This window comes from Tamandua tetradactyla, chromosome 13 (assembly GCF_023851605.1).
Source record: "Tamandua tetradactyla isolate mTamTet1 chromosome 13, mTamTet1.pri, whole genome shotgun sequence".
Lineage (NCBI taxonomy): Eukaryota > Metazoa > Chordata > Mammalia > Pilosa > Myrmecophagidae > Tamandua > Tamandua tetradactyla.
The window spans coordinates 55,573,884-55,581,900 of record NC_135339.1 but is presented as its reverse complement, the minus strand read 5'-3'; the positions used below and the strand labels follow the sequence as shown (position 1 = coordinate 55,581,900).

The 8,017-nt window shown below is 42.7% G+C and overlaps 1 long non-coding RNA gene across 1 annotated transcript; it reads right to left on the bottom strand.

Annotated features, from left to right (window-relative positions):
• Positions 1–1,352: 1,352 nt before the first annotated feature.
• On the bottom strand, positions 1,353–7,659 carry LOC143653164 (uncharacterized). Its single transcript, XR_013161133.1, has 3 exons — positions 7,630–7,659; positions 5,991–6,033; positions 1,353–1,534 (listed from the first exon to the last, which is right to left on the bottom strand). It is a non-coding gene; the product is annotated as an uncharacterized LOC143653164 (long non-coding RNA).
• Between the last annotated feature and the right edge of the window lie 358 nt (positions 7,660–8,017).

Below are 8,017 nucleotides of genomic sequence, written 5' to 3'. Positions count from 1 at the left end.
ATGAGGTAATGGTCATTTCTTAGTTTCTGGACTACAAGAGTTCTGAGTTGGAGGGCTTCACTATCACCCTGAAGATTCAGGTTTCAGTTGATCAGACCATTAGCAGGATTCCTTTCCCATTCTTCAAGTTACAGCATAGTATCTCTGCCTACCCCAAGCAGGAGTTTCAATGAGTCTGCCATTCCCACCTCTAATTCCAATTCTAGAATTACAAGGCAGAAAATGAAGTGCCTGAATAAGACCAAGAGTCAGAGACAGGAGCAAAGCCTGCCAGTGTTCAGTCCAGACTAGAAAAGGAGAAAATTATCTTTGTTCTTTCCATGAACAGCCACATTTCTAACAGTAGAATTTAAAACAAGAATTCCCTACTTGTATAGAAGGCCAGCCTTGACCAGAGCTCCATCAAGTATGGCATAGACAGCCTCACTGTAACTGGCTCCAGGGCCTCTAGATTCTACTCAGCTGCAGTGTCCTTGTCCTACCCTGCCTGCACCAGGAATACAAGACATCCTTGGTGCAGTCCAACCAGACCTCTGGGACGTACCCCACAGAGAGTAACTGTGAGGTGCTGCAGCTGAGCAGAACACTCCAGCAAAGTCCCTGCAGCCTCTCCCTACACCCACGACATCAGCATCAGTGAAGGAGCCCAAAATGAAGCCAATTTCCCCTTAGGGGAGAATCCTGTCCATTTAGGCATCCCCTCCAGGTGAGTTGCCTACAGATTTGGGCCTTTGGTGTGACGCAGCTGGTAACTCTGACAAACATCCAGCAATAGCAGGGGTCTTTGAAAGCTTCATCAGCAAGTTCACCTTTAAATCAGTAGGCAGAAATCTGTGTTTCTGGTTTGGTAGAAGAACCTGAATGAATTTGGAAGCAAAGTCCAAGCTTCCACACTCAAACCTCATGTGGTGACCAGAGATGGCAGCAGTAAAGAAAAGGAAAACAAATAGAAAGGACAACCCTTGCTCATGACACTTTAAACAGAATATGAAGGTCAAGAGATCCATGGAGACCAAGAAGATGATGAGGTAGATCAGCAGGTGCTGGAAGCCAATGGCTGCCGCTGTGAGCGCGACAGGAAAGAGGTGCTGTTGTGTGTGCTGCTGCATGCGTGTGGCATGCTGGGCCAAGAGGACTTTGTGCAGTGGGGGATGAAGGAGTACAGACTGCCACAGAGGTCTCTCAGCAGAGTTCAATTTAAGGACATATCCTGGACATCTACAGTCTTCAAAAGCATTACCTCCTCCCCCTGAAATAACCACAGAGCTTGACATTTTGAAGGCTGCCTGGAGCAACATGGAGACAAGAGGAGGGGCCAGCTGGCCCTAGCTGAGATGTGTTACTCTCCCAGCATTCATCCAGCATTGATATGTGATGATACAGAGTATTCCCAACCAGTTAAGCTCATAGTTGGCCACTCTGCCCCACCTGGGGAAAACTGCAGACACTGGACAGGTGTGCTTCCTTTGGCATATTTCTCTCCCCTACTCTTCTCCATCTTTTCCTCTATGTTTGTAGTGGAGGGGAGATGATTCTAGAGAAATAAAAAATATAAGTCCAAATGAGAACCATCAGAAGATATTCATTTCAAGCGAGAACCATCAGAAGCTATTCATTTCAAGCTTGCTGTAGCATGGGGATCAGCCTCCATCATCTGAGTTTGGAAGAGACTCTAAGGCAGGCAGCTGAGTGGCAAAGCTTCATGGTGAAAAAATGAAAGCCCCTATAGAGGTTGTTGGCCAGCAGACACATTTCCTCCCTGGTCCATGGGACAGTGGAGACTGGATTTATGGAGATTCACAGGAGGGTGGCTCAGGGTAGGAATAATCTCAGGCTGGGGTGGAGGAGTTCCCTGTCAGACCCTCCCTAGGGCTGGGAATGGGAGGGCACTCCAGGATGTCTGGGCTCCTACAAGCCCCTAGAAGGCTGCTTGGGCTGCTCTTCTCCCTGATGACAGGGACAAGGAGTGTTCTCTATTCTAGGAGCATCTATGTCTGAAAGCACCCCACCTGCTACCACTTCTCTTCCCCATAGATTCTCCTTGTTTGGGATAAACCTGGACAGGAGTTAGTTCCACAGCAGTGACACCTCTCACCCCCATCTGCCCTCTCATCTCTTGTCATTCTCTTCCTGACAATGTTGCCCTTCCCCAGGCTGGGGGACAGGTAGGGTGAAGGGGCTACAGCTTGCTCATTTTGAGCTCAGTGTGGAAGGATTTATGGGCACTTGGCTTATGGTCATCACTTCATTCCTTAATTTATTTCTGTATTTCTTTTCTTGAGGAATTGTGGGGGAGAGAGAGATGTACAAAGAGGGTACCTACACTCTTGGCTGGACTGTGCATTTTTTGTTGCTTTATCTTTATTTCATAATTTTATTCTTTTAAAAACTTATGATGGGGGGTGCAAAGGCACCCCAGAAAGTTGGCCCCTCCCTGCCCAAAATTCCCTCCTATGCTTAGATTCGCCTAAGGATCAAATGTAGGAGTTAAAAGGTTGTTCTTTAACCTAAAGCTTAGAGACACAAGTCTATGAGGAGATGCAGACTTGAGCTTTCAGGATCTGGAACAGCAATAGAAGCTGAGATAAGCAGATAAAGCACAATGAGGTGTGGAAGAAGCTTGCTTAAGGGAAATTAAGGTCTTAGCCTTAGAAGTGTTTACTTCCTGGAACTTGTTTTTGTATTGTATAGCTTTGGGATGCAAGCAATCTTTATCACCTTTCTTTCTAGTATATAATTTTGTACTTGGCTGAAAATAAACTTGTGTGAAGACTGATGTCTCTAGATCCCCTGATCCCTTTCTCTCTCATTTTACTTTAACATTCCTTAGGGTCATAGCTGTGGCCAACAATCAAACACATAAGAAATAAAGTGGGAAGAAAAAACAGGGTGAATCATTAGGCCTCTGTAAAGATTTAATTTGAGATAAATGGGGAGGCATTGGAAGATTTTCACAGATAATTGGCATGATCTGATTTGTTTTAACAGGATGAATGTGCTTTGAGAAAGTACTTAGGAAGATAAATGGCAGAAGCAGGAAAACAGTAGGAAATACTACCATAATTCAGGGGAGTACTGATGCTAGATTGTACCAGGCCATGGAAGAAAATGTGGGCAGAGAGTGTATACCTGTAGCTGGCAGCCTGTCCTATTCACTGACCCAAATAATCTCTTCCTTTGTCAACTAGTCATATGGACTCTCTAAGTGGCACAGATGATGCAGGCTAAGGGGAAAAAGTAGCCATGTAGTCAGAGTAGGGCTCATGAGAATTTTGCCATGTGACTTACTGGTGCCTTTGTAATCTACCTGAGTCTCATTTCTTATACCTTATATACCTCCTGCACTTGATGATGGAGTGCTACTATATATATCCAATGACAGGTAACTCAGGTCATATGAGCTGCTGGCCCATGGACAAGGACTCAAGGGCTAGATGCTGTTCCACTAAAGGACAACAGCTGTCTGCAGAGGATGACCTAGCTTCACTTTAGAAACCTAAAGGTTTTTTCCCTGATTCACCTGCCAAAGTCTTGAGAGAGCATCCCTATCTGTTACAGACACTTCAGGTATCATCAGATCTGTTGTGTTATATTATAGCAGGCAGGCCTTCCCCTCTTTCTGGTTTAGCTATGCTCTCTGTAGAAAATCCCCAAACCCCCTCTCCTTGCAGGCAAGCAAGATAAGGTACATTTCCTGGTACAGAAACCCCTTCCCCTAGCCTTCAGGAACTGGTGAAGATGCACATAGGCAAGAGAAGACATTCCTGGGGTGGGGGCCCCTCAACAGTTCAGCTCTGGGCCATTCTCAACTTAAATCAGCCAATTGCTTACCTTGTCTTTAACATGTCACACAGTCTATAAAAGCTAAGGGTGCCTTTTGTTTGGGGCTCAGACTTTCAGAGGCTACTCGCTGAACCCTATGGCCATAACAAATAAAACCTGCTTCCCGGAAGTATGGATCCTTAGTCTCAGCCTGTTCTGACTTCGCAGAACATTCCTGGAGGCCTGCGGCCTCGTTCCTGGTTTTCATGCTACATTTCTGGGGGCTCGTCCGGGATATGAGGCAGGTGTACTGTCACCTTCCTCACCCATGGCAGTGGCGGTGCCCTGACTTGAGACCCGATGGAATCCAGTGCCAGCAGTGGGGCATTTCCCCATCTCTTGGATTCCTGAACTCTCTGGATGGGGCACCTATCACTGCCCTAGCGGCAATGGATCCAGGACAGTTTCTGGAACGAGGTTTCCAGGAGCACCGCCTGTCTGTCTGGTAAGCACCTGGGTGCAACAGTTTCAGCCCACTCATAAAAGGCCAGGGGAGCCTGAGTGGAAGGGGAGCCTGATCACCTCCCAGACTACCTGAGTACCGGTCTCCAGTTGGAGGACCAGGGGAAACGGAAGTCTTCAGGTTCGGTTCTGGAAAGGGCAGTGCAGGGGGAGTGCTGGAATGTGTGTGTGTGTGGAATTGTGTGAATGAAAGGAAGTCCTGGGCTGCGCACCAGGCCATGAGAGAGTTTGGATTCTGCAACTTTGTGGCAATCATCAAATGGCTCAGGGTGAGCAACCCTGAAAGGGGGGTGCTGGCTGGGGGTTTAGGTGCCCAATGTCCCCATGGGGGAGCAGCCAGACTGAAGGAAGTGACAGTTTATTCAAAACCCTTTGCTGTTTGTCTGCAAGCCCTCCCACTTATCATTGGTGCCACAGATGTGAGAGGTGAAATCAGTAAGACACAGTTGAAATGCATGATTTCTAATTTTAAAAGAGGCTTTCACTAATGACTTGGGAATCAGGCTGACCCCTGACTGACTTAGGAAACTGTATGAATTAAAGTGGACCACTTTTAGGAAGAATAAAAAGAAGAAATTTTCTTACATTACAGCTTATCATTACTCTGTCTTATAAAGTAAATCTTACACATTTCAGAGTAAAAGGAAAACACCTATGTAAAGGTTTTAAAATCAATTTCATGAAAAGAATCTGTTCTGTATGTACAATTAATGTTGCCATTGTGTAACCTTGGTAAAACAAACAAAACAGTTAAAATGTGCACTCTAGCTGGGAGGACTGGCTATCCTCTCAGAAGGAGGTGTACTTGAATAAAAATATCTAGGTCCCAGGAAGCTCCTCTTGGTCCATAGCCAGTTCCCAGAGGACCAAACTGGGCCTAGTCACATAAGCTAAAAAATTGGAATTTGGTCACTACTATGTGAAGTTATAAAAAGAAGGAGAAAAAAATCTTATGAGAGAGGGGCAGCACTTCATCAAAATCTTATGCTTTGCTATGTATCTTAACTAAGGAGACTCTGAATGCTGTCCCCAAAATTGCTATGGATTTTTACTGAGAGTTATAATCGTGCTTCTGAAATTCTCCAGCACTTCTCTTCAGGTGGTAATGCCATCTTACCTGGTGATGTAACTATGCTCTACTTTTAAAGACTTTTCGTTGTTACCTTTTAATTATTTTCTTTACTTACTTTGCTAACAAAATCTATTTTTATGAAACTGAAGTCAGTGTTATCCGCGAATCCAAACCTATAAATTAAATGGTCCTGAATATCACATTGTCTTTTATGCACAAAATTGGCACTGGGAGCAGGATTCGCATTTCAGCATGGCTTCATAATAATAGAGATCAATGAGACAAGCTTTAAAATTTTTATGCAGAAACTGTGGAGTATGTTCTTCTAAATATTGTGATGCTTTATTAGGACCATACTTGATAAATTGAAAGTTGCTGTTTTTTTTGTCTTTTTGTATGCAGAATTGTTTTAAATTTAAATATTTTGTCTCCCTGGGTTATACTTTCTGGTGCTTTAAGACATTTGGGAATTTTTATGTTAGTAGGCCCTCTTCAAAGTTTACTTAAAGGGAATTAACAGTAAGCCATGGGCTTTTAACATAGATTAGGAAATAATGTCATTTTTTTTTAGGAAAAAAGATCCTCTAAATTCAAAATAAAAAAAATGAAGAAATCCCAGGATGGGATAATTTACCTTACTCCTCACTTGCAGAGGAATGAGCAAAATGCACAGGACCCTGTAAAAAAATAGGAAAATAAAATAAAACAGGAAAAGCCTATGAAGAAGAATTGATAGAATTACAGGAAAAACTGTAAATACTGCAGGATCAAAATTTTGTTTTTGAAGAAATTGTTTTAATTATCAATCAATAGCTGAGAGGGTACAGTCCATATAGCCCAATATAAATGTAAGAAAAATAAGGTAAAATAAGCAAAGGAAAAGTACATATGGTAATAGACACTGCTACTCTGATTAGAACCCTGATAAGTAGGATGATAATGTATAGAATAAAGCAGATAATAGAAATATTTTAAATAAAAAATGTTTGTCAGGAAAAAATACATACATATTAATTATCTGGATGGTCAAAATTGCTGATGGGGATGCTGAAGGAGTGGTATTGGATTATGCAGATTCTATGAAATTTATAAAAATTGGCACTGACCCCATCATATAAACTGCTTTTTAAAAGTTTAATTAGCAAACTGGAAAAAGTTCTATCTTTCTGGCATTGGTTGCACAAAAGTGTAATAAGCAATGCCCTGCTGACACTGTGGCTACAAAATAATTAACTCTGGTACACTTCATAAAATGGCAAAGCTGGAAAACATGGGAGACTGGAATACAGGGAAAGGAAAAGCCAAAACAAACAAACAACAAATTTTCGTATGTTGGAATTTCGGTTGTGCATTAACTAGAGTGTTTTGGATATTGAACATTATTCTAACAAAGTTAATTTTCATAATAACTGTATGATGAAATGTTTGCTTGAGGTGGTGACTTGAGTTGAAGGACATAAAGGATATTTTTTTGCTGAGAGGAAAACAGAGTAGTTTTGTCCTAACATGAAATGAATGGCCGTTGCAGAATGAAAAATGTGGGACAATGCCTGAATGAATATAGTAAGTTATCAAAGGTTTGTAGAGGGGAAATTATGGTCAAAGTTAAGAAAAGTTTTAAATGAACTAAAAGGAGAGGTATTAAAAACAGTACCCAAACTCTTTAGCATCTACCGTCCCTTACCGGAGGTCAAACCAGGAAACATGGTATGGGTAAAAAGCTTAAAAAAAAAAAAGAGGCGCCTCTAGTCTTAATAGAAAGGTCCTTACCATGTTGTTTTATTAATCCCAACAGCTGTCAAAACCGTGAGGAGCATCCTATAAATTCATCACTCTCAGGTCAAAAGGGCCACTGCAGACCACCCCTGGGGATACACCCCTGATCCTGAACACCTGAGATGCACCATCCTCCGGGAACCACTGAGCCCTTCTCCATCACAGCTGAGATAATCTGACCAGTCCATGACAGAGGCTGGAGTGACCATCGTTGCCCTGCTCTAGCTCACCGGAATCAGCTAGTCTATGCACGGCCGAAGCCTGAGGAGACCTCTGAGCCCTGCCTCAGTCACCCCAGAGGCTGACTGATCTACGCAGGGCCAAAAATTAGAAAATCAACACATGGACATCCCGGCCTGCTGGGTCTGTGGACTAACTGTCTTTTTTTGTTCTTTGTATTTGTCTTTTGTTTAGCAGTTTCAGCCCTCCTGGAAATAGGTCTCCTAGAGTTCTTCCTGAAAACCAACTTTACTCTAATTTGATAGAATCCCTCTTACCTGGATAACTTCCCCCGTCCTAGCTGCTGCTCAGTGTGTGTGTCTACACTAATATTATAAAAAGGTTTTTAGGGTAGAAAGTAAGTTACTGTTTGTAGGAGTTAAAAGGTTGATGTTTAACCCAAAGCTTGCAGACACAAGTCTATGAGGAAATGCAGATTTGACCTTTCAGGGTCTGGAACTACAATAGAAGCTGAAATATGCAGATAAAGCACAGTGAGGTGTGGAAGAGACTTGCTTAAGGGAAATTAACATCCTAGCCTTAGAAGTATTTACTTCCTGGAACTTTTTTTTGCATTGTATAGCTTTGGCATGCAAACAAAACCTTTATCATCTTTCTTGCTAGTAAATAATTTTGTACTTGGCTGAAAATATGCCCCAGTACACC